This window comes from Mixophyes fleayi, chromosome 11 (assembly GCF_038048845.1).
Source record: "Mixophyes fleayi isolate aMixFle1 chromosome 11, aMixFle1.hap1, whole genome shotgun sequence".
In the NCBI taxonomy this organism is placed as follows: Eukaryota; Metazoa; Chordata; class Amphibia; order Anura; family Limnodynastidae; genus Mixophyes; species Mixophyes fleayi.
The window spans coordinates 4,717,199-4,743,529 of NC_134412.1; the positions used below are offsets into that span (position 1 = coordinate 4,717,199).

The 26,331-nt window shown below is 43.1% G+C and overlaps 1 protein-coding gene across 2 annotated transcripts in view; it reads left to right on the top strand.

Moving 5' to 3' along the window:
• The first annotated feature begins 16,583 nt into the window (after nucleotides 1-16,583).
• VWA5B1 (von Willebrand factor A domain containing 5B1) overlaps nucleotides 16,584-26,331 on the top strand; it is an 84,257-nt gene continuing 74,509 nt past the window's right edge. For both annotated transcript variants that reach the window (XM_075191498.1, XM_075191499.1), the window contains exon 1: nucleotides 16,584-17,146. The gene's annotated coding sequence lies outside the window, so the exon portion shown is untranslated. The remainder of the gene's footprint in view (nucleotides 17,147-26,331) is intronic.

A 26,331-nucleotide genomic window follows, 5' to 3' on the forward strand; every position in this document is an offset into this window, starting at 1 on the left:
TTAAGGAGAGCAATGCATATGAAAGGAGTAACTTTGCACCTGGACACAACCATGTTGCGTGGGAGGGGGAGGTAAATTTAAAATGTGGGGACAGATTTATAGTTGGGGTAGGACATGTCCTAGATCAACTTTAATTTTAGTGTAAAAATAAAGCTATCGAGTATTTATGTGCTACATGAAACAACAGCCAGTGTTTATCTTATGTGCAAAATAATAAACTAACCTGCACCCCTGTATTGTAATATGGTTTGTCCAGGAGCAAATTTACTTCTATTTTTGCTAACTCATCTTAGCATCTAACTTGAAGTCAGTGGGAATCACAATCCTCATGATATCCGGGCTGGTAATGGTAATAATGGAGGATGGAGACAATGAATGAAGTGATTGCTCCCGCCAACGAATACTCCACATCCGGTAGATCCTGATATTACAGATCTTATCTGGAATCAATAAAGGGAACAGATCACAGCGTAGTATATACTGTATCTATATACACCGATGAGCCACAACATTAAACCACTGACAAGTGAATAACACTGATTATCTGGTTACAATGGCACCTGACACAGGGTGGGATATATTAGGCAGCAGGTGTACAGTCAGTTCTTGAAGTTGATGTGTTAGAAGCAGGAAAAATGGGCAATGTAAGGATCTGAGCGTCTCTGACAAGGGTCAGGTTGTGACAACTAGATGACTGGGTCAGAGCATCTCCAAACAGCAGGTCTTGTGGGGTGTTCCCGGTATGCAGTGGTTAGTACCAATCAAAAGTGGTCCAAGGAAGGACATCGGTGAACTGGCGACAGGGTCATGGGTGCCCAAGGCTCATTGATGCGCGTGGGGAGTGAAGGCGCCCGTCTGGTCCAATCCCAGAGAAGAGCTAATGTAGCACAAATTGCTGAAAAAGTTAACGCTGTCTATGATAGAAAGGTGTCAGAACACGCAGAGCATCGCAGCTTGCTGCGTATGGGGCTGTGTAGCCGCAGACCGGTCAGAGTGCCCATGCTGACCCCTGTCCACCGTCGAAAGCACCTACAATGGGCACATGAGCAGCAGAACTGGACCATACAACAATGGAAGAAGGTGGCCTGGTCTGATGAGTCACATTTTCTTTTACATCATGTGGACGGCCGAGTGCATGTGCATCATTTATCTGGGGAAGAGATGGCACCAGGATGCACTATGGGAAGAAGACAAGCCAGCGAAGGGAGTGTGATGCTCTGGGTAATGTTCTGCTGGGAAACCTCGGGTCCTGGCATTCATGTGGATGTTACTGTGACACGTACCACCTACCTAAACATTGCTGCAGACCAAGTACAACCCCTTCATGGCAGCGGTACTCCCTGATGGCAGTGGCCTCTTTCAGCAGGATAATGCACCCTGCCACACTGCAGGAATTGTTCAGGAATGGTTTGAGGAACATGACAAAGAGATCAAGCTCTTGACTTTGGATCCAAACTCCCCAGATCTCAATCTGGAAAAACAAGTCCCAGCCACGGAGGTCCCACCTCACAACTTACAGGACTTAAAGGATCTGCTGCTAATGTCTTGGTGCCAGATACCACAGGACACCCTCAGAGGTCTTGTGGAGTCCATGTCTCGACGGGTCAGAGCTGGTTTGGTGGCACGAGGAAAACCTACACAGTACTAGGCAAGAGATTTTAATGTTGTTCTTTTATGCTTCATTATACATTGTACATCTATATTTAGATTTCTTTATTTTATTCATCATTATTATATTAAATTTAAGGCCCCCCAAAAATATTTTGTGACAAGTATGTACCGTGATGTGTTAGTGAGGACAGGGCTGCATGTGACCGAGGCAGTGACATGATGTGAGGAGGGGAATGGAGGCAGCAGGAAGCCACAGACTGAGAGTTATATAGTGGAAGGAGCAGGGTCCCCAGCAGCACAGAGTATATCAGGGGATGAGTGATGTGTTAGTGAGGACAGGGCTGCATGTGACAGGGGCACTGACATGATGTGAGGAGGGGAATGGAGGCAGCAGGAAGTCACAGACTGAGAGTTATATAGTGGAAGGAGCAGGGTCCCCAGCAGCACAGAGTATATCAGGAGATGAGTGATGTGTTAGTGAGGGCAGGGCTGCATGTGACAGGGGCAGTGACATGATGTGAGGAGGGGAATGGAGGCAGCAGGAAGCCACAGACTGAGAGTTATATAGTGGAAGGAGCAGGGTCCCCAGCAGCACAGAGTATATCAGGAGATGAGTGATGTGTTAGTGAGGGCAGGGCTGCATGTGACAGGGGCAGTGACATGATGTGAGGAGGGGAATGGAGGCAGCAGGAAGCCACAGACTGAGAGTTATTTAGTGGAAGTAGCAGGGTCCCCAGCAGCACAGAGTATATCAGGGGATGAGTGATGTGTTAGTGAGGACAGGGCTGCATGTGACAGGGGCAGTGACATGATGTGAGGAGGGGAATGGAGGCAGCAGGAAGCCACAGACTGAGAGTTATATAGTGGAAGGAGCAGGGTCTCCCAGCAGCACAGAGTATATCAGGAGATGAGTGATGTGTTAGTGAGGACAGAACTGCATGTGACAGGGGCAGTGACATGATGAGAGGAGGGGAATGGAGGCAGCAGGAAGCCACAGACTGAGAGTTATATAGTGGAAGGAGCAGGGTCCTCCAGCAGCACAGAGTATATCAGGAGATACGTGATGGGTTAGTGAGGACAGGGCTGCATGTGACAGGGGCAGTGACATGATGTGAGGAGGGGAATGGAGGCAGCAGGAAGCCACAGACTGAGAGTTATATAGTGGAAGGAGCAGGGTCCCCAGCAGCACAGAGTATATCAGGAGATGAGTGATGTGTTAGTGAGGACAGAGCTGCATGTGACAGGGGCAGTGACATGATGTGAGGAGGGGAATGGAGGCAGCAGGAAGCCACAGACTGAGAGTTATATAGTGGAAGGAGCAGGGTCCCCAGCAGCACAGAGTATATCTGGAGATGAGTGATGTGTCAGTGAGGACAGGGCTACATGTGACAGGGTCAGTGACATGATGTGAGGAGGGGAATGGAGGCAACAGGAAGCCACAGACTGAGAGTTATATAATGGGAGGAGCAGGGTCCTTCATCACTAGTATGTATCAAAAAGTGAAAATAGCTGCATCTAGAGAAAAAGGGGTGCACGGACCAAAAATTGGTCTCATAACCCAATTCAGCCCCAGAACCATTAGTGAGTTGAATGCTATGTGAAATGTAATACTTAAATCAAAATGTTAAAATTTTACATTTTGCTTTTTTTGAATTGGTTTCTGTGATTTGCAACCAGAGCCCAGAGGCAGTAGAAAAGACATCAAGACGGACTTCTCTGATCTCTGTCTAATTATCCTTCAATCAGCGTATTGCATCCATGTATGTAAAGGAATCTGACATTTCGAAAAAGTCTAATTATTGCAAAAAAAAAGGCAAGAATATTTCCCAGATGATCAGTGTCATGCGGAGATCGTCCAGGGAGCCAAGTCAGAAGTAATGAGCGACACGTGGCTGAGATAAAACATATTCATCCTCTTCAGACTGTGTGCTCGTCCCATCTGCTGAAGCAGAAGTTCCTGTCTAACACTAGCACCTTCCACTATCACAGCGCACACAGCATTCGTACCTTCCCAATGGTCTCCATTTGTGAAACTTGAAGGGGCGTGGCTTACACAGAAGTGGGTGGAGTTTCACCAACAGTATACATTAAGGGTGGAGTCTGGGTGGATCAGGGGAGGGGCTTATGTAGGAGCACATAGCAACCTGTCAGAGATTTATTTCATCAGTCTCACAGCAGGTAACGCTACGCTGCTGTATCTGAAGGATTTCTGTGTTACCAAACAAGCTTTTATATGTCTATATTTATTATTATATAATATTAATTTTATAATTATTTCATGCTTTGGATTTTATGAATCAAGCTGATCTGTAATGCCCATTAGACATTAGGCAAAAAGTGATAGTCTTGGGAGATTATCATTTAGTGCTCACGATTATGAAAGAAAGGGGGATATTAGAAGCCCAGGCCAGTATACATTCAAATGCACTTCATATAAACTAGCTTAATTCTCCAGCAGATAAACAGATATGTTAAAAAATCATCTGTTGTGCATTCTGTTTCTTACTCAATCCATATGCAGTACAGATGAGTCTACCTCTGAGTGCTGATTGGAAGGCTGCACTGTATAAGCTCTCACCTGTCCTGCACTCATTGTCAGTGATAGTGTTATATGCTAGCTTCCTGGTTCCTGAATATCTGTTCTGTGGGCTTTTGACCTTGCATCTGTAGTTCCTGTCTCTGCATTTATTTGTCTCCTGGTTCCTCATATCTGGCTTGGCATCAGTACGCTCTTCATATAATTCTACACAATATCACCAGGCACAAATTGCAATACTTACCATTTGCTCGCTCTGTGGAGCTTGTCAGTGATAGATGGACTCTGTGTTATATTCCTGCATTGCCCCAGAGACTGCTATATTCCTGCATCGCTCCAGAGACTGCTATATTCCTGCATTGCCCCAGAGACTGCTATATTCCCGCATTGTTTTAAAGACTGTACAAATCTGCACCAGCATTGCCTCAGAGACTGTGTTATTTTCCTGCATTGCCTTAAAGACTGTACAAATCTGCACCAGCATTACCTCAGAGACTCTGTGTTATATTACTGCATTGAATTAAAGACTGTGATATTCTGCACCAGCATTGCCTCAGAGACTCTGTGTTATATTTCTGCATTTAATTAAAGACTGTGATATTCTGCACCAGCATTGCCTCAGAGACTCTGTGTTATATTCCTGCCCTCCATTAAAGACTGTGATATTCTGCACCAGCATAGCCTCAGAGACTCTGTGTTATATTTCTGCATTGAGTTAAAGACTGTGATATTCTGCTCCAGCATTGCCTCAGAGACTCTGTGTTATATTTCTGCATTGAGTTAAAGACTGTGATATGCTGCACCAGCATTGCCTCAGAGACTCCGTGTTACATTCCTGCATTCCATTAAAGACTGTGATATTCTGCAACAGCATTGCCTCAGAGACTCTGTGTTATATATTCCTGCATTGTCTTTTGACTGGAACTCTTTCCTGCATTACCTCAGAGCCTGAATTATCTCCTATATACTTCTTTATTACTACAAAATCCAGTGTGCTTGATCTCTGTTCGTCATTGTATACGATGTACTGTAATAAATTCCATGTTGTTTTTCTACAACATCACCTTATAATTCCTGTGATTTCCTAACAGAAACATTTACATTATTATTATCTACATTTCTTTTCAAACATACCTCTAGGAGCGTATATATATATATATATATATATATATATATATATATATATATATATATATATATATTGTGTGGTTAACAATTCTAACAATGTATTCTTAATGTTTTATTGTACTAGCTGCTATTGTTTCAATCATTATCATTTGTCACTATGCTGCAAAACAATAAGTACTTAGTATTATAACTACATGACTAAATGGAGAGCGATATAAGCTGAGATTCGACTGCTGTGGCAGCCTCTTGTAGAAATACAATGGACCGACATACACAATGACTTGGAATTATGCTGTAACACTGATTATAGAACAGTGTCCTACATTTAAACATGACATTGTAACATAAAGCCACGATCATGTTCCTTTATATTAAGTAGATGCTTTATTTTTTTACCAGAGAGCGGCGGAAAATTAATAACAATGATCTGCATATAATGAATAGGGAGAAATGAACACAATTACATTACTGGTCTTTTAAGAGCTTGAAGTGAGCAATGGATATGTCAGCTGTGATTTAATAGCTAGGTATGATTCAGCGCTGCTCAGTTTCCACTAACTGAACAATAGACACACCTGAACGAGGACAGCGAGCGATGCAATAATATCTTGTAACCTGAACTTAAATGACAGTAAAATATTTGTTAACTAAATCGGGCTGCTAGAAAGAGCTGCTCTCCGCAGATCATGCCGCCAAGTGCGTCTTATGGAATGAACGAGCGCGCTTTGTATTTATTGTATAAACTAAGCTGACGCCGGGGACCTTCACCATTGTTCGCAAAGCGCAGACAATCTTAGTGACTCAAGGTCGTCTGCTGGAGAGGAAATATATACCTGGTAAATGTCACATTTTTTCCTTTACAATAGAAGCAGACATGGATCCTCTCAGCAAGAAATAGCTCTTAGTGATATACAACATACATGAGAGGAATTCTCATGCTGGGGTTTACAATTTGGTTATTTGTGCAAAAAATGGAATTAATAACATTCACGGTCAGTTTTATATTGCCAGATTGGAATGATCTATTAATTTAGGAATTCACCCACGGGCACAAGTTAGTTCTGTGTCTTGTCCACCGGTGACAGACTGAAACTGAGCCTTTTGTGCAGTTTTGAAAACGGTAACGTTAATTAACTGAGCGTCTTCCTCTTTTGTCATCTACATCCTGCAGTAATGCCATAGGCGTTATTACAATGGGCTAGAGATCATGTGACACTAATCCCAGGGGAGTATTTAGAGCCAATCAGGATCCTGGCTTGAAAGGTGGAAAAGTCGAAGCACAGATTCGGAATCTGCGCGTGCAGCCTGGGTGAGGTGTGGCCGATCGGAAGCAATTTGGGCAGCATGGTGGCTCAGTGGTTAGCACTTCTGCCTCACAGCACTGGGGACATGAGTTCAATTCCCAACCATGGCCTTATCTGTGTGGAGTTTGTATGTTCTCCCCGTGTTTGCGTGGGTTTCCTCCGGGTGCTCTGGTTTCCTCCCACACTCCAAAAAAACATACTGGTTGGTTAATTGGCTGCTAACAAATTGACCCTAGTCTGTCTCTCTCTGTCTGTGTGTGTGTGTGTTAGGGAATTTAGACTGTAAGCTCCAATGGGGCAGGGACTGATGTGAGTAAGTTCCCTGTACAGCGCTGCGGAATTAGCGGCGCTATATAAATAAATGGTGATGATGATGAATTGGACCATGCAGTCACAATCCGGCTCAGACTGGGTCGTTAATGGATGGGGGCCAGAGCCAGTTCCCATGGGCGTCCCGGGTTCTTTGTACTCATTCGATCCTAAACAGAGGCAGCCTGACTACCCGCTACCTCTTCCGTGCTGGCTACTGATTCAGCAATTAATTATTACATTTTACCTCTGAACCAGGGCATCTAAGAGCATCACTTATCGTACTGTCTTTGGGGACATTGGAACATCACAATCCACATCATGTCAATTTTACTGAACCTAGATTCCCCTGGTTAAGGAGAGGTGGGTCCTGGGCATGTTCATATATGGGATAAGCCCACCCGGACCCCTCCCCTTCAGTTCCCACTTATGTGTTCCCCGTGCACGTATTTATGTTTAAACTGTACTTTGTGCGTATACAGTGTAAATATTGTTTACAAAAAAACTGTAGTCATCCTGGGTAGACAAAGGGGTATATTTACTAAACTGCGGGTTTGAAAAAGTGGACATGTTGCCTATAGCAACCAATCAGATTCTAGCTGTCATTTTGTAGAATGCACTAAATAAATGAAAGCTAGAATCTGATTGGTTGCTATAGGCAACATATCCATTTTTTCAAACCCGCAGTTTAGTAAACCTAGCCCCAAGCCTGCAACGTTCTGACAGCAGCCTGCTTTGATTACACTACTCTCTTAGACTGACTGTGCTGATTGATAAGGCTGCATTACCATTGTGCACTGTATCCGTTTGTCTGACGCTGCTTGTTCTGACTGTTCTTCGTCTGCCGCCCGCCCTCACCTCAGTTTGTGACCCCCATACACTCTCTTAGCCTCCTGCTCTAATTTTTGTATTGTTCCTGACTTTTATTGCTATTATATTACTGCCACCTTTATTTCTTTACTTGATATTTTCCTTGCGACTGCGAAGGGATCTAGTCTCTACTATTCTGTTTATATGCACCAGCCCTGAATATAAAGCCACAGGACCTGGGGTTAGCTAAGGCTGTAGATACATCTGGATGATGCACAATGGGTCAATTCACAGGCGAGAATGATCATCAACTTCATCACTTAGAAATTACGTTTGTGGACGATTGAATTTAGTGCGTATCTTACTTAGATCTAATTAGCGTCAGAATCCGTGTAATTTACAAGTGTCAGTAATTAAAAGGATGAGTTTGATGTCTGTTCTTTCTTTTACCCCTCAAGGCCGTATCTATTGGTCTGAGGGGAATACAGAGGTTTATAATTACTTGAAAAGCCGCCTATATAATCCAGCGTTGGTGTACAGGAGGACTAAGCTCTCTATCCATATTAAGGATATCCAGCATGAACAAGTTATTAGGGAAGAGTCACTGACATTGTCCAAGCAGACGTATATAACATTTTAATATTTGATTTGGCTGCGTTTAATTTCCTCTCTCCGCTCCGTCTTGTTTAAGGAGTTCAGCAAATGTTTGCTCACCCTCTCAGCATATCTGTTTCATTAGTCAGAGGAGAGTGACATGTCAGCCAAACCAACTATTGTATTAGTGAATTAATAAGGATGTTCTCTGCGTGAAACTACCCAAACTGAATTTGTGCTCGTGGAAATGGTTATTTGCTCTGGTAATACGCAAGACCGGCGAAAGTAATCTCGGGCCCCAGTATGGACATTTTGTGGGGTCCCGTTCACCTCCCTGCAGCCTATGAGGGTTTTATGACACCCTCCTCCCAGACGCCGCATGTCGCATAAACTGCAGCTGTACAGGGACGTAACTAGGGCTGCGCGATAGGGGCGACCGCCCAGGGCGCAACGCTGAATGGGGGTGCAGTTTATGAATATTTTAGGTTCATTTGATTAAAATTAAGGACTGGGGGGGGCGGCATTTTTCATTCTCGCCCCAGGCACTAAAATGTAAAGTTATTGCTCTGGAGCTGCATGCGCAGCCTATGACGAGTGTGACTGCGCAGAAACTATCGGTCCATGTAGTCACTCTCGTTCGGATGTAAGTGCATTTTTCGTGCCGCATCTTGAGTGAAATAGCTCTGCCACTAGCTAGCACAGAGCATGTGTGTGCAAGTACGAGAGACTATGAAAACGTATTTATGTACAGTACGCATTAAGAACACATATTTTTATTAATGATTGTAGTATTATGTGTTGTTAGTTGTTTTTATAATGTTTTCTTCGCATGCGTTTTATGTTGCACATATATATGTGTGTATCCTGCACTCTGGTCGATCTTCTAACATTCGGCATGTACCGTTTATATAGAGAGCACATACACCCAGATTCAAATGGAAGCCGGTCTTTCTATCTGAATACGGGCGCACGTACTCTCAAGTTCCGTGTTCGATTTAAAAGCCCAACTTGTGCGCCTATTAGAAGATGAATCAGGTCTGGAGGCTTTTTCTCCCTGTCCCTTTAATTGTACCGCATCGGACCAGAGTTAGAACCTGAAAAAATAGGGATAATTGCTTTGTTTGGAGAGAGGACAAAGCGCTCATTCACATACTGACATTCCAGTGCGCTGTGCTGACTGCTCCCACGATGTGGGGACCATTGATCCCTACACCAGCGCACCTCCTCCGTTCACACGCTACTGCAATGGTAACTCCATTGCATTTTGGATGCGTCAAGCATGGTCTTTACCAGGCATTACAGCGTGCGTTCTGTGGTCCAACAGGGCACCTCAGCGGGAACATGCCAGTGAGCCCATGCGGTACACAAGAGATTTCAGGGCAACATGTCAACAGTTAACACATCTGTATTCTGTATGACCCTTCTCTGCGGGGATGGAGGATTTGTTGCCATGTCAGCGCTTACTGTATGGATTACACTACTTAAGGAGCTAGACACAAACGTTTCATCCTCTCCGTGAGCTTGATTGGAATAATCCATGTTCTGCGCAGATGTGGCCGTTTTAGCAGATATGATTGATCACGACAATTTGTGGTGTATCAGCCATTAAAAAAACGAAACCCGTTTGCACAGATTTGCCATTTCTAGTATCAATCTATGATCTCTCAGTAGGCCATCTCTGACTCTCCAGCTGTTGTGGAACTACAAGTCCAAGGATGCCCATCCAATCTCTAATATATTTTGGCAGCCTGCGGATTCCCAGCTGTTGTGAAACTATGAGTCCCAACATGACTTGTCTGTCATGGCAAGCTGGGATTTGTAGTTCTACAGATTGCCTGAATATGTGATAGCATATATAGTACTATAGATGGATATAGGTGAGGTTAGCACAGAACAGACTGCAATTACTGTACACTGGATCCTTATTTCTAAATATTGTTTCTTACCCAGAAATACAGAGATGCTTTCTATGGCTTTAGGGACAGCCTGCAACCAGCAGTTGTAACTGGGTGAAGTCAGTACAGAGGACTGTTCTCGGTACAACGACCAGTGCATTGATCTCATCTCCTGCTACCATTGGTCGGAGACACAAGCTTGCCAGCCAATGAGACACTCTCTCGGCATGAATCACTGTTGCTCTATGTTGTTTAACCAAATGCTCATTATAATTCATCGAAAAATCCTAAAGTTCCTCTAAATGTTTTCCTTTTCCATGGCTATAAATTATGCATGGCCTCTGCTGTGAAATGAACATCACGTCAGTGACATTATGCGTGTCATTTACACCGTGGTGTGTGAAGCCATCGTGCATTAACCCTTCCTCTACCCAGCTCGACACCATAGAATGCGTCTTACTTGTTGCGCTCATCAGACAGCATCAGATTTGTCATTACAGTTCTACATCTGCAAATCTGTGTTCCTCTCTCTGGAAATACTTGAGTGTGACTGTCACAGTCCCGTGGGGAACGCCAATTTTAGGCGGCTGTACAGCCGCAGGGCTGTCGTCTGTCGCTTCAGAGTTGTTCAATGACAAGAGAGGATTGTTAGCATCCGAAGAAAAGGAAGGTTACGAAAACGGCAGCTAAGATAAATCTACAAGTTAAAGGATAATTCCATAAATTAAGTTGTGGGTGCAGTATAATATGTTAAACTAATGCAGCTGCAGTGGCTCTGTGGCCCCAAGAGGAGTGGGGGCCCTAAGCAATCGCTTAGCTGCCCCCGGAAAAATTTTATTGCTAAATCCTGGTGATATTAGATTTTATTGCAGAGATATAAAATCTAGGGGCCTGGTTCATTAAGGATCTTAACGTAAGAAAATTCTTATGTAAGTCTCCTGGACAAAACCATGTTACAATGCAAGGGGTGCAAATTAGTATTCTGTTTTGCACATAAGTTAAATACTGACTGTTTTTTCATGTAGCACACAAATATCAATTTTAAATGTCAGTGTACAAATAAGCTATCAAGTATTTGTGTGCTACATGAAAAAACAGACAGTATTTAACTTATGTGCAAAACAGAATACTAATTTGCACCCCTTGCATTGTAACATGGTTTTGTCCAGGAGACTGAAATAAGAAGTTTCTTAAGTTAAGATCCTTAATGAATCAGGTCCTCGGTTATCACCAATGCTTGTAAAATAGACCCCGAAATAACAGTTTGTTCTTACATCATTTCCAGCAATGTCCATAAGACCAGTTGACAGCTGAGCACTATTTGCGTTTGGTTGCAGACTGCGGGCATCTGCTAGTGGCCCTAACATGCACAAATAACCGGATCTGTGCAATTTGTCCACCCCATGTATGAAAGACAGTGTGACATCAGCTTTTGAATTCTGAACCACTAATCCTACTAATCTAGATATACTTGGAATTTCAATACATTATTGTCAATATTAATATAATCCTTTATTTATAGACCACCAACTGATTACATAGCATTTTTTTTTCAGTCACTTCAGACCCTACCCCAATTGGGCTTACAGTTTAGATCCATTAAGCCATTGGTATGTTTTGGGAATGTGGGATGAAATCGGAGCACCCGTAGGAAACCCACGCAAACACGGGGAGAACATACAAACTCCACACAGATTGTGCCCTCGTACACGTTAAAAATATCCTGTGTACAAAGCGGATCCTGAGCTAGTATAAAATGAGACAGTCTGGTGCCAGGTGTATTTTAACAAATATAGGCAAATGTTTCAAATACTAAATGCTGAAGGCTTCTCCATATTGTATGAACAGCCGAACTGTTCTTGTTAATTATACTTTTAGCAAAAGGAGGAAGCGAATGGCGGTATTATAGGAGGCCGCAATGACGTCACCTATTCAACTCGGTCTATTATTCCAAGTAGAGGGGTTGTGTTAGTTGACCTCTCATTTCCAGACACCATTAATCATTTCTCCGGAAATGAAAAGCTCGGATTTTATCCAGTCGGTGCCCTCCTGACTTCCAAACTAATCCTGGCTTTAATGTTCTGTTATCACTGAGAAACAGTTTCAATCTCGTGTTGAAATGAAATGACAGTGTTGAAAATCTTTCTACATTTGCGTTTGCTTTTACAGTGGAGGAATATTGAAGTACATCTCCTCCCGTTAGTCAATTATTGGTTGAGAATGAGCGAGGAGTAGACGGTGCTGTTTTGCCTGGATCACGCAGAAGGAGATTGAGAGGGAGATAGTACTTTTGGAGCTGGCTGTTAGATGAAGGACATATCTGTTGACACCTGTTCATACTGTAGGTATCTCTGGAGCTTGTCCTGCTAGCTGTTGAACTGAACCAGACATATAGCAAGACAGGCTCCATTAATCCCTACACTGGCTCCAGAATCCAATTCAAATTACTCACCCTTACCTACAAATCCCTCAACAACACCCCTTTATACATCTCAAATTTCATATTAAAATACTCTCCCTCTCGCCCTCTTAGATCTACATCTGACCTGCGCCTTGTCTCGTCTCTGGTAACCACCTCTCACTGCCGCCTACAAGACTTCTCCCGTGCTGCTCCCCACTTATGGAATTCCCTACCACGCTCAATCAGACTTTCCTACAGCCTTCAGTGGCGCACGCAGGGGGGGGGGGTTTCTGAGTCTCCAGAAACCCCCCCCCACCTGCGCTAACTTAGTGCCCATCCTAGCGGCACTTTCCTATACAGCAGCCGTGGCGCTGTCAAAGAAGCATGCGTGCGCCCCTGGCCTTCAAATCTTTAGCCGTTCTCTAAAAACCCATCTCTTTTTTAAAGTTGACCTTGTCCTTGATAATACTACTGACACTAATGCACCCTCACAACTGTCCCAATCTCCACTCTGAGCCACACTCGCTCCTCTTGTTTCAGCTGTGCCCTCCTCCACTTAGAATGTAAGCTCTCTAATGAGCAGGGTCCTTCATACCCTTTGTTTTCATGTCTGCATTTATTTTGTCTACCTTGTACGTCCTTGTTTTATGTATGTCCTGTTTTATATATGTCCTGCTCTCCCTACTGTACGGCGGTAAAGAGCCTTCCAAATCTATGATAGAAGACAGTACGATCTGTAAATTCTTATCAAGAGATTCCGCAACATAACCCCCAACAGCACTTCATAATATCTATGACACCATTTTTTTTTTGTCTCAAAGAATCTTATGATGCAAATTTTAGCTAATTGTCCCAGAGGTGAATCCATTTGCTGTTAGTGACTGGCGCTGGCTGGAGTATTAAGGAGTGTAATGAAAAAGAAAATATTTTTTGTTACAGCGCTACAGAATTTGCTGCTGTTATAAATAAATGTTGATGATGATGATGATGGAAGTGATGGAGTTTGCCGCTGGCAATCCACAGGTCACGTCTCACAGAATTTACCTCACGTGGCAGCAGCTGACTATACAGAAGGATGAGACAGGAATTGTAATCTATATATAAGAGTGTGAAACGCTGGAAAATCTGATTGGTGGTTGTCGGCTGTCGCCGGTGATCATCTGTTGCTGCATCAACAGGACGCCATGTGATTCCCCTTTGTCCTGCTAGCTGTTGAACTGAACCAGACATATAGCAAGACAGGCACAGTAAAACACAGAGGGAAACTGGCAGATATGGTCTGCACCAATAGCTTGATTGTTTAATGGTGCTCGTTGCTCCCAAGATAGAACCGCTTGGCTGGCGTCGCTATCAGGAACTGCTTAGTCCTGAAAGAAAAATTGTGAGGGATGTAGCCAACGTCGATAAACAGACCAGCAACATAAGGCTCTTGCAGCACCAGCAGAGAAACAAAATTCCAACTTTGCTCATGCAAAAAATTGGTAGGAGCGAGGGCCTTATAAACATACAGTCCTAACTGACTTGATCTTTAGTAAAGTGCTGATTGCAGTAAGTGAAAAAGAATGTGCAGCAGTCAGTGTTGACTGTGCACTGCCACCTGTTGTCTGTAGCTGGTAATGCGACAGATCCTGGCATGTTGCTGTTATCAGTGTTGTCAGTGCACTGCCACCTATCTTCTGTAGCTGGAATTGCAGCAGATCCTCACACATTGTTTTTAAGGAAGCAGTAATGTTAGCAATACATATTGTACTATTGGCTAATTCTGCCTAGCCATTGTGTTCCGTTACATTAAAGTGTAATTTATTTGATGTTTTGCGTTGTATGTTTTATTTGATCACATGTAATATAATACAGATATATGATATTACCGCTTGCGTTGTTTTTTTTGCGACAATTACTTTTTAAACATACACATAATGTCCCCTTACATGGGGTGTAACCTGGTTGTATGTGATGAAGTTGTGTTCCGAATAATTTTCTTGTTCATCCTGCTTTTTTCCTATGATTGTAGACTAGTTACATTTCAGCTATAAACCGCGCTGTTCTCTGAAGACTTTAGATCTGCAAGAACCATATTTTAAATTTCTCTTTCAAGCCGTGCATATTTATTTTTATGTACGTCATGTACACTAGCGTAGACCTGATCAATAGCATTTGTAATCTACTATACATTTTGTAAGCTACACCCACCCAATCTCTCTCTGTCAGCAGGCAGGGTGTACAATACATAAAACTCGCAATATCTATTAACTTATCTGGGCAGTTCCTCAATTCTCTGCCTCTGTCACTGGTGAGGGGTATCAGTGGCGCATGCAGGAAAAAACAAACAAAAAAAAAAAACAGCGAGAGAGCTGCTGCGCATGCGCACCCCCGCGGACGCTTCTTTGACAGCGCCACGGCTGCTGTATAGTACAGTGCCGTATGTAGGAGCACTTTGTTAGCGGAGGGGAGGGGTTTCTGGAGACCTGCGTGCGCCACTGGGTATATGATATATATATTCACTTATCTGACCAGTCTTCCATTCTCTGCCCCTGTCACTTGGGAGGAGCACCCGGAGGAATCCCACGCAAACACGGGGAGAACATACAAACTCCACACAAATAAGGCCATGGTCGGGAATCATACGCACGACCCCAGCGACGTGAGGCAGAAGTGCTAACCACTGAGCCATCGTGCTGCCCACAACGATATATATAATCACTTATCTGGGCTGTCTTCTATTCTCTGCCTCTGTCACTGGGGAGGGGTATATGATATATCTATATATTCACTTATCTGGGCAGTCTTCCAGTCTCTTTTTCTGGGCAATAGCACATACTGTATATCACACCTTTTTCATTAGCTATCTGATCAGGGAAATACCACACACACATATCACACACAAACACACACACATACACACACACACACACACACACACACACACTCACACACACATGTACACCCACACACACACACACGCATATCACACACACGTACACACATATCACACACACATGTACACACACACACATGTACACACACATACACACATGTACACACACACATACACACACACACTCACACACACACACTCACACACACATGTACACCCACACACACACATATCACACACACGTACACACACATATCACACACACATGTACACACACATACACACATGTACACACACACTCACATGTGCACACACACATACACACACATATCACACACACACATACAAACACATATCACACCCACACGTACACACACATACACACACACATGTACACACGTACACATACACACACATATCACACACACAAACACATACGTACACACACACTCACACACTCACGTACACACACATACACACACACACACACACGTACACACACATGCGTACACACACACATACACACACACATATCACACACACACATACAAACACATATCACACACACACACACGTACACACACACATGTACACACGTACACATACACACACATATCACACACACACAAACACATACGTACACACACACTCACACATATCACACACACACTCACATACACACACGTACACACACATACACACACACACGTACACACACACACACACTCACACACAGATATCACACACACACACTCACACACAGGTACACACATACTATTCCTTAGCAGAGTACAAACTGATCTATCACACAGACCCAGATCAGCAGCCTCCCGTCTATGTTTGAGCAGAGATATAATATCACCCACCCACCATTTTTCCAGTGTCAATGCAGAAAGATCTACAGCGGAACAACCTGATATAAATGTTCCCATTCATCCTCCCCGATCCCGTCCCTGAATGTCTCTCTCTCAGCATCTGCTGCCTGTTGTGTGTAACTTAATTATTTGTTATGACTTATTATTGACTGTCAGATGTCAGAGTATGTCTAATTGCCTTTCCAAAAAAGCAGGGCTGGGGGGTGGAGGAAATGGGAGGGGGTGCTTGGAGAGAAGAGCAGTCTGTGTACTAGGAGTTTCTATGGTAACCTATCTGACTATAGTGTCTCTGTGTAATGATGGTCACCCAGCCCCGCTATGGCGGGGGGCTTCCAGGAGCAGAGACCACCTTACTGATCAGGGAGAAGACTCCTCTCCACTACCAGCCGCTGATCCTCTCACAGACACATGTTGCTGATGCATCTTTGCAAAGACTTAAAGACTTGACTACCTCAGGATTGATTCTGGAGACCCCCAGAGTAAGTTGAGACTGGGGGTGCATTGGTTGGGGTCTGCAGGAGTAAGACACAGCTCCCTGACGTGCACTCAGTCCTCTCTGCATATCTGTCACTCACAACAGACCCCTCATCTCCCTAAATATAAATCAGGTGGTCCGAGGAGAGCTGCAGTCTAGCCTGGTCCTCCAGGGGAGGTGTTTTGGGGGGCCACTTGTTGCAGCTGTCCCCTCTTCGCACAAGGTCCTCCTTCCCTCCTCACAAGCAAACAAGAGGCTGTCTCCGCATTTCAGCAAGTCTGAGAGCCCTGCTGTAGAGAGACCTCCTAAGCCCATCAGTGCCACAGCATCAAGGTGAGTAGTCCTGGCATTTAAATCTCCTTTTATCTCATCATTTGTGCTCCAGCTACACTCTATCTACTTTATTACTATTAATAATTGCCCGTTGCATTAACCGTGCATTGCCTGTGATCTCCTAAGTGTCTGTTCTGTGTCACTTACGTAGCACAGGGTGTGGGAGGGGAGCCCCAGTGAGGACTAATGGGTTACTATGGCACAGCAGCCAGGTGTCCTCTCCATGGGAGGGATGTCTATGGGGCTGCAGGTGTTGGAGCTCTCCAAGGTGCTGAATTCAGACCCCGTCATTGACCCATCATTAGGGCACTAAAGAAACTCAGATGGGGTTTTCTGTGCTTCAAATCATATCCTTCAACTAGGTCATTAAAGCAGCCAAAGTGCTTGTAGGGTCTCTGGTAGTTTGGGAGGATTTCACCTTCTCCCCAGGAAACGAGTTATTGTCTTCTGCAAGAGATTGTCTGTGATCACCAGTAATTTCACTTAATGTCTACAAGAGGCTCTTGACTCTCCCCAGTGTGTAGCAAAGGTTAAGTCCAGATTTAAATTGGAAGCAATTTGTGATGGCTTCAGTTGTTAAAAGAGGCGTATTGGCTGGCAGGGCAGGCTGGGATTTGTAGTTCCACAAATGGCTAGAGAGCTACAGGTTGCCTCTCACTGTGTTTAAAGGGTTCCTCTGATGGGTGGGAAGTGATGGGCACATAAACAGGCTGAGAGTTTCCTTCGCTTACAGCTAATTTATGGTTATGTGATATCCAGTGTACAGTCTGTGCTCAACATATGTCACTAGCAACAAAAGATGGTCTTTATCTGTTACCTGGTACTAATAAGTTAGTGGTATTAAAATATGTCACTACCATTTATACATGTACTGCATTTATTCTATGCAAACTGAACATTATATGTATATATATATATATATATATATATACACACACACACACACACACATGTATATATATATATACACACACACACACACACACACACACACACACACACATATATATATGTATATATATTATATTATGTTATATATGGGTATGTGTGTGTCTGTGTGAAATTGTGGGGTTGTTATGTTAATTATTACTATTGTTATATTTGTGTTGATATATGTAAATATACTATAGGATGAATAAGAAATAAAATTGGAGAGGTAAAACTAACATTGTGTCATGATGTTTGTTATACGTCTTCTAGTAGTCTGGACAGTTTCCTAACCTGTTTTTATTAAAGTTAAACTTTAATATGCAAGACCTCTAGTTATGTAAAGTTTTCATAAGCAAGATTGTGACTAACACCAAGTTTTAAAAAAAGAAAGACCCCCCTCCCCTAAAATTCATTCAGGGGCGACCTTTGCCATAATATCACCTAATTGTTTCATCATAATTTCCTCCTGCTCCTTTGACGTCAACGCTACTAGAACTCGCTTAAACCTCCTGTGAGATGCTCAGTGTGCAGCGAGGTCTTAAACTCCCAATTTAATATGTCCTCAGGCAGCGAGATCACTGATCTACAAACTCGGTTTTTCACCAGCTCGGCTCAGCCAAGGAAACAAATGCCAGGAGTTGCCGCATGAGATGTTGGTTTACGTCTTGGTTATGTTTATTTCATTGTTGTTTGGTTTTTTATTAGCAATAAAATGCACTTTTTGAATAATTTCTCCTGTGTTCTGTGCACGACTCTGGTGTATTAGATCAAAACAATGCACTAAACAAAACCATGTCCTTGTGTACTTTAGTTTGCTATATATCCACCTTTATTCCCTTTGTGATTCGGCATTATAAGGTTTAACACCACATCCTTTGTGCTATGAGAATATTGACATTTTCCCCCTCCTAGCTGATCTCCTTATTTGCCGTAAAGACCCCCTCGTGGCTTATGGACCTCTGTACTTGTGCCATGTCGAATGTAATATTGTAGATTAATGAGCCCGTTCATAGTGACGCAGGTGTCAGCCTCGGAAAATAATAAAGGCGCAGTATTTTCATGTCGTTTCTCTAGGTGAATTAAACTGTCTCACCGCAGGTGGGTCAGTAGATGGCATCAGACACATGCACGGCTACGGGTCACCGGGCTCTCACCCTCCGTACGGTTTTAGAAATGATCAGATCAGCCATTGTCTAATTCTGCATTGTGCACTTGTGATAGAGAACACCCAGGGATCTTAAACGGTTATCTCAGAGTTTAAATACATCATTAAATCACACAAGCCGGCTTCTTCCATTCACATTGCAAATGGAAATATTATTATAATTTATGTATTAACTGTTGGACGTATGCCTTAGAGCTGTGTAATCAGAGATATACATTCAAGTGCAACCCATTAGGCCAACACAATGGAGGCAGACAGGAATGCAGCCTATTTTTTCCCCCCCAAGTAAAAAGTGACATCACTGAGGCGCGAGGTACTACGTGAGGCGCGAGGTACTACGTGCCTCGTGGAAATCACTAGTTCCTAGTGAATTGATAGGCTGTAGTCTCATGAATATTGACTCTGTCAATATTGGTGTGACAAAAAGGAACCTGTTTAACAGGTTGTAGGAGGGGGGGGGGGGCACGATTTCTGATTGGAGCCCTTTAATCATCATTATTGAAGCCACCTATTAGTTAACTGTGTTTAAAACCCTAAGGGAACTGCCTAGCTCCCAAAGTTGGGACAAAATAATCTAATACATGCAAACCAAGCCCCCAACTCACTCTAAACACACCGCAATCCACCCGCTTTTATACAAAGTCACACCCATTCCCCCATAATCCCCGCCCATTCTTTGGCGGGGATTATTGGAGAGTGGCTGCCAGCGACCTCATTAGCATGCTGGACCTCCATAGTCCCGCCTACTAAAGGCGGGTTTATGTCAGAGCTGTCAGTCATATTCTGCTGCAGCCCTCTCTGTTTACAGACTTTTACCTGTTTATCTATCACTTGTAACAGTATCCGGGGTAATGGAACAAGGAAATTAGTGCTGGCGCTTCCTCATTCAATGTATCTTGAAGAAACAAACAATAAGACGGTTGCAAACATTTGTCAGTTGTGCCTAATGCAAAGCAGTCTGGTGACAGCCGCACAGAGTGAAAGGACATTAGACAACCTATTTACAGAAATTGCTTGTGAAGTTGTATCGTACATAATAATGCGGAGGAAACGACACAACTAGATGCAGCCGCCTTTCAGAAGGAAAGTGTCATTTATCTTAGGATAAGCGCAATACCAGACAGTGTCATGGCTGCTAGTTCTCCGTCACGTACAACTAGGGGTAGACTGGGAATTTAAAGTGGCCCCATGGTGCAGGTGGGTCCAAATTATCAGCAGGCGGGGGTCAAATCGACAGGAGGCGGTGGTATGTGTGTGCCGTCGCGCCATGCAACCGCAGTGGGCGTGGTCACCATGCAAAGGGTGTGGCTATAACTTTAGACAGTCTTGGGCTGCAGTTGGTACAAAGTCCTTTCTGTACTGGACACTCCCCCTAAATTGGAAATTTGACAAATGGTCAGTTGGGATAGTATAGGGCTCCCTCCTGTTTTGCAGCTTTGACTATCTGCTTCTGGTGTCTCCGGCTTAGTTGCTGCTGTCTGGGCCCTGCAATGTTGGGGCCCCTATTTGTATAAGAGATATGTATTTCTCAGCTCCTGGAAAACTGAACAATGTGCAATAAATGAACACTCCAGGCCATCCTCTCACTAACCAACTCACATTAAATTAATTGCATTTGTATTTGACAAATAGACCTATTTCCACTCAAGCTCCCCCAACATTACATTAGTAGCCCCTGCATTTATACCCCACATTACATTAATAGCCCCTACAATATATTCATAGCACCCACCAGCCCTAGATTACATTAATACCCCCACTGACCCCCACTTACACACACACACACTTATTTGCTCTGCAGACTCTCTTCACAGTCCCACCACCTAGCCCATGGCTGGGCCTTGATCTATCATATGGAAAGTCACCATGGGCTTCTTTGGGAGAAACCCACAAGACCTGACACGCCAGAGGACAGGTCCTATATACAAATGAGCATTATTTCTGTACATCTAGCTCTGTTGTCCTTGCTGATGGTGATGATGATGCACGTTGATCATTCTGGGGCTAAAGGTGACACTTGGGAAGTGCAGATTGTAAGTTGTCGGTCATCGTCGTTTAACGTTTGTAGTAATTGCACAGGAAAATTCCGAACCAGCCAACCATCACTGCTTCAATAAAGAGAAAGAGTATAAGTAGACATCTTACAGCACTCTCTGTAAACGGACACTTAGCGAAAATCATAGCTTTAGAAATAATTCCTTTCATGGTTGTAAATATGTTTGAACTAATGACTTGTGCAGAACTGAGATGCTGAGTTCTGTTTTCAAAGTTGCAGCAGGTTACATCAGAGCTGAAGTTAAACAACCTCAGTTTTTAACTTTTATGCACCCCCCCATAAGCGTGTTGTTGCTTCTCCCACGGAGATTGTAGATGGGTGACAGGAAGAGAACGGGGTGAATCGGAACTGGGGTCCCATGAATTGTCAAACCCTTTAAAGCTGAACTATCACCTAAGGATATATTGTTCCTGTTGGTCCCTCCCCCCTAGCTGGATTGCGTCTTGTGATTGGTGTCAAAAATCAATTTGCCAGTTCTGTAAAAAGAGGAGGCATTTAGCAGCCCCCGGTAGGGGTAACTGGCCTGGTTCATTAAGGAACGTGAATGGCAATATGTGTTGTATTTGGTGTACAATTGCACTGAGCATGACCAAAACCGGACCAAGAACATCCAGTTTATCTTTGAACGCAAATTATCCTTATGACAGTCTGCCATTTCAAGGGCAGAACGGGGGCGAGATGGGGCGTATGCACGTAATCAATGTAGTTAGGTCGTACAACAACCTAACTTACATTAGTTTTGCGGGCTTTAAAAAATCAGGCCTAAAATGTTTTCTAGATAATAATGGAGTCTTAAGACAACCTTGGCACTAGGGGTAGAAATCCTGTTTGTTTGGGATTATATGAAGCTCTATAATTTTATCCAAGTTTGCAAAGCCAACTCCCCATTTTGCTTCCTTAAATTTCAGGGGCGCACATTGAACTTCAAACATCTTTTTTCTTTTTTTTGTTTAGTTCTCCTACAAATTGGACCCTTGTTTTGCTGCCATTTGTGTGGCTTGATGCAGAGAACAGGTGATTGTAGCACAGTGGGGATCTTGGTACAGATGTTAGAAAACTTGGGACAAATGTCCGTCATCAAGGAAATGAGTGGAAATTGTTCTGTCATTTTACTGACGTTCTGTAGATTTAGTTCTGAGCAGCGGGCGGAGATTGAAGTATGTAAATACAGTAGATACAGAAGAGAGTAAATACAGGTTACTCATTATTCATCTCTGAAGTATTTCGTTATTACCGTAACATGTTTGGTATTTTGCCAGATTAAATGATTCTGTATTTCGCATTTTACGGAACACACAAGAAAATGACTAAAACAAGACAAGTAAAAAAGTCACCAAATGATCTAAATACAAACATCAAATTGACATAATTACATAATTACAACCCACAAAAAATCCATAATTACGTAAGGAAAGATTACATTCACAAACGCACCGTTACACGCAAACGTGGATAAGTGTACCGATTGATTATTCCATTATAAGGATGAGCAATCTGTGGCTTTCCAGATGTTGTGGAACTATAAGTCTCAGCATTCCCTGCTCACTCCAGTTTATAGAGACCTCACGGGGACGGACAGTAAATTATTTCTGGTTGTGAACAATGTTACCGTGTTCCAAGGGTATTTTGCAGGGACCGGTCACCAGACTTTCAGTGCTCATTCCCCAGCCGGCCGTGTTTGCAGATTGAAGGTGACATCTGGCGAGCCAGCCAGGCAGTTCCTCAGAAACATGATTTAAAATTCTCTCTCTGCACTTAACTCGATTTGTACGTTGGGCTACAGCCTATCAGCGGATTCATATTAGCAAATCGTTTTCTGATTGTGAAGGATTTGCCTGACAGCATCAGAGCGTCGCTCGTACCCAGGAAACCTGCAGGACGCCATTGATATTCTCATGGATTCTTCAGAATAAATGTAATGGATTCCTCCAGCTCCTCTACATCCATCTTCAGTTATCTAAGAGAGAATAAAACGAAGGAGCGACGTCCTGTGTGCGAGCCCCTCTGGGTTTTGCTTTTTGTAAATGAGATTGAATGGTTTTGTCATTTTCCTCCTAATAAATGACATTGCCGAGGTTCCATAAATGTCAGGCTCCACGAGCAGACGACTAGGTACCAGTTTCTTGTAACCAGTTGTGGATTGGATGGTACATTACATAGCGGTGTGACCTTCACTTAAACGGAACATGTCATCATGCTTCCATAGCAAAACTAATTATTTGTTTGATACCACTGATAACAGGAGCGAGGGGACAATTTCAGTCAGTAGTTTAAAAAGAGCAATAGAAAAATCACAAGCTTCTTATTTTTATTCAAGTCAAAAATCCTTATATGAAGTTTTAAACAGGGCGTTTCTGCCCTATGTGCCACGCTTTATGGACAAGAGTGTCCGGACGCTTGACCATTACACCAACAGGGACTGTAATGACATTGTATTCAAAAACATGTACTTTAATATGGAGTTGGTCCTCCTTTTGCAGCGATAACAGTCTCCAGTCTTCTTGGAAGGTTTTCCACAAGATGTTGGAGTGTTTCTGTGGGAATTTGTGCCCAGTCATTCTGTAGAGCATTTATGAGGTCAGGTACTGATGTTGGACGAGAAGGCCTGGCTCACAATCTCTGTTCCAGCTCATCGCAAAGATGTTTGATGGGGTTGAGGTCAGGGCTCTGTGCGGTCCAGCCAAGTTCTTCCACACCGAACTCATCAAACCATGTCTTTGTAGTCCTTGCTGTGTGCACTGGGACACAGTCATGTTGGAATAGAAAAGGGCCTTCCCCAAACTGTTGCCACAAAATTGGAAACATAGCAATGTCCAAAATGACTTGGTATGCTGAAGCATTAAGATTTCCCTTCACTGGAGATAAGGGGGCATAGCCCAAACCTTGAAAAACAGCCCTGTACTATTATCCCTCCTCCACCAAACTTCACAGTTGGCATAATGCAGTCAAGCAGGTAACGCAGTATCCGCCAAACACAGACTTGGCCATTTGACTGCCAAACAGAGAAGTGTGATTCATCGCTCCACAGAACACGCTCCCACTACTCCACAGTCCAGTGTCGGTGGGCTTTACACCACTCCATCCAATGCTTGGTATTGGTCTTGGTGATGTGAGGCTGCATGCAGCTGCTCGGCCATGGAAACCCATTCCATTAAGCTCTCGCTGCACAGTTTTTGTGCTTACATTAATGCCAGTGGAAGTTCAGAACTCTTCAGCTCTGGAATCAGCAGAGCGTTGGCGACTTTTACGCACCATGCGCCTTAGCAGTCGTTGACCCCGCTCTGTGATTTTACGTGGTCTTACGCTTCGTGGCTGAGTTGCTGTTGTTCCTAAATGCTTCCACTTTCTAATAATATCTAATATCTAATAATATCACTTACAGTTGACCGTGGAATATCCAGCAGGGATGAAATTTCACAAACCGTCTTATTACAAAGGTGTCATCCTATCACAGTATCACGCTTGGTGTCACTGAGCTCTTCAGAACGACCCATTTTGTATCACAAACGTTTGCAAATGGAGACTGCAATGATAGGTGCTTGATTTTATACACCTCTGGCAACGGGTCTGATTGAAACACCTTAATTCAATAATGAACAGGTGCGGCCAAATACTTTTGTCCATATAGTGTATTTAAAAATGTAACATAAAAAAAATTTGGTTTATTTAACTTTATTTTTTCTCTAAGTGTTATGTTCCTTTTGGGCATATTTTAATTGAATATTACAATTTCTCCATTCATATTGGTTACTCTGCTGTGTTAATTGAACTATCAGTCACAATGCTTCACTTTACGAGCGTGCTTAATTGCAAACCCCCAGCGACAACGCCGTATCATGAAGTCACACGCTGACTTTTGCGCAGTTGCGGGTAAGTGAATGGACTGATTTTCCCACTACCTCAGAAAGGCAAAGAGCAGGTCTCGTCCTATACGTTTATTGGGGCGTATTCTGCACCAGAAAAGTCCTAACGCAGAAAAGTGACATGTACTAATCTCATAAGAGCCCCTTCCGCTACACATAACCCGTCTGCATCTCATAAATGACCTTTGGGGGTATTCAATTGTTGCCGTTAACGCGCTAAAACAAAAAAAAACGAGCGCTCTAAAAATATTAGCGTTAATACGGTAATTACTCGCTAAATTTCATCTCGCAGCTCCCTGAGCTGCGAGATGAAATTCAGCGAGTAAACTACCGTATTAACGGTATTTAAGCGCATATTACCGTATTAACGCTAATATTTTTAGAGCGCTCATTTTTTTTTGTTTTAGCGCGTTAACTAGAACAATTGAATACCCCCCTTATTGTTTTTAAAATAAGCAATGTTAGGTCCAATATCCCTTAAACATCCGTCAGACAGAAAGATCTTGAGATCTTTTGATATTTTCTGGGAATTTTACAAATAAAAGTGTTACATATACAGTCATATATAATGTATCATTGTATTGTATTGTAATGTATTATCTGTTTTTGTTTTATATACAGAATCACTGACTTTATAAAATATGTATCTAACTGTGACATGTTTCAGGTAACAAGCTGCCTCAGTTAAACGTTCTTAGTTATTTCACCGATGACAATTCATTATCAGAACATTTCAGCGAGATCCATCAGAGTGAAAGCTGGCGAGAGACTTGAGACGTTTCTAAAAGCAATTAAGTCTGTTATTTTCAAGTCTGTAATTCCCCTCAAGTGCAGGCGGATATTCTAGAAATTATTCATTATGGCGAAATCCTGTACCAGAGTGTGTATAATTATCTTTACACAGGTGGATTACTTAGTGAGCAACTCAGAACAACGGAGTTGGCTTAGATCTGATGGAGATGCACGGACTGAGGCTGGTTAACTCTTTGTGCTACGACCACTTCAGGCGTCTCCCCCCGCAGGCCCCGACATCACAACTAATATAAACAGTGATTATAAAATGTATCCGCCCCGTGGACTTATTTCACATTTTAGTTTCTTACATTATAATATAAAAATGGTTTTATTTATCCATACTCTGTAATGTCCAGTACACAAAACAACTCAACAA